Genomic DNA, 1,856 nt, shown 5'->3' with positions numbered 1-1,856 from the left:
TTTTTTTTTTTTTTTTTTTAAAGATTTTATTTATTTATTTGAGAGAGCGAGAATGAGAGAGAGTACATGAGAGGGGGGAGGGTCAGAGAGAGAAGCAGGCTCCTCGCCGAGCAGGGAGCCCGATGCGGGACTCGATCCCGGGACTCCAGGATCATGACCTGAGCCGAAGGCAGTCGCTTAACCAACTGAGCCACCCAGGCGCCCCGGCCAGGTGATTTTAAGATGAACTCTGGGTGACAAACGGTGCCACTGGGGAAGTCCTCTTGCTGAGGACGAGTTACACTTTATCTGGAGACCGTGTGCAGCAGGCTGCGTCAGCTGGGCTGTGTAAGGGAGAGGGGATCTCCTTCAGCTTCCTAATCTCTTAGCAGATCGCCTGTGATGTGCATCTCTTTCTGCTTTCATGCTTATTCGATTAAAAAAAAATTTTTCTCTTTTTCTCCTCCTTTTGTGGGGAGCTTTTCTGAGTTGGCTGGAGATTTTGTTTTTAATTCTATTTCCCCAACAGGGGTATGCTATGCACCCCTACTGTGGTTTCTTACAGATGCTAAAACTGGTGCAGAGAAAAAGCAGGCAGGGAGAAGAGCGTAGGGAAAGGTGCAGCAGGAGGCCCCGATGGATGGATGGATGGGTGGGTGGGTGGATGGGTAGATGGATGGGTGGATGCTGATGGATGGATGGATGGATGGATGGATGGATGGATGGATGGATGCTGATGCTCCTGCCTTGGCGCCACCTCTTCCCTCCAGGTTACTGTGTGTCCCATGCCTTGGGGAGGCCTCTCACCCACTGCAGATAAGATGTCCTCTTAAAGAGGCTCAGAGGACTGGTGAAGGGGGAGGCACCTTAATTCAGGAAAACTCAGACAGAGGGGCCAGACAGAGGGGCCAAAGGCCAGGGCCACAATTCAAGACAGAGGGTAGGACCTTGGCCTTATTCACAAAACCCCTACATGACAAAACAACGGGCCTCTTGAGCCCAATCAAATAGGTCCTACTTGATCCATTCTGTCTTCCAAGGAGTATTAGGACCTACAAATCAGCTCAGGTGGCAGAAAGGCTTCAATTCTTGATGAATAATTCACAGCGAGCTACAGAGCAGCTCCCTGGGTCCCTGGGTATTCTGTCCCAGCCACACCAGGGCTTGGGGTGGTCCCAGTAAGCACAGGAGGGAAGGGGACCCCCGTGGGCCCAAGGAGAAGAAGTAAGAAATGAGAGGGCAGGAGACAGGAGAGGCACAGAGAACAGGAATGGGGGGCAGGCCCCCATGTCTTGAGGGCCCACCTCCAACTGTGTGCTCAGGTAGGATGTGTCTAGAAAACAGGCCAGCCGGTGTCCTGCAGGTAAAAGCCTGAGAAAGCCGAACAGAGGGAAGTGTCCACGTGTGGCCACGTGTCTGCAGGTCAGCCAGGCACCCCCCCAAGCTGCACCTTGTCTAACCTTCCCTCTTCTTCTGCTTCCACCCTGCCACGCTGCCCTACAGGCCCCTTCTTAGCCGCCACCCCCCCACCCTCCCTGACCCATGGCTCCCCCGACCTGGCCTGGCATGCAGGCTGCCCGGCAAAATGCCCCTGCCGGACACAGAAGGCAACAGGCCCAATCCAGCACCGCTGCCAGTGCCTGCACTGAGTCTCCAAAGGCCGCTTGGCCTATCACGCAGGGCCCTCACCCCAGTGACTTCTCCCCTCCTGGCCGAGCATGTTCTATGGAGTGTGGGACACATGCAGGGGATGGGTCTCGGGACAAGGCCCTGGTCACTTCCGCCTTCCCAGCACCTGGCTCTGGCCCTCCCCACACTGGGTCAGGCTGCCATGGGATGGGAGCCCCCTCCATGAGAGGCCTCTGCGGGGGGGGGGG

This window comes from Neomonachus schauinslandi, chromosome 12, assembly GCF_002201575.2.
Source record: "Neomonachus schauinslandi chromosome 12, ASM220157v2, whole genome shotgun sequence".
NCBI lineage: Eukaryota > Metazoa > Chordata > Mammalia > Carnivora > Phocidae > Neomonachus > Neomonachus schauinslandi.
This window is presented reverse-complemented; position numbering follows the sequence as displayed.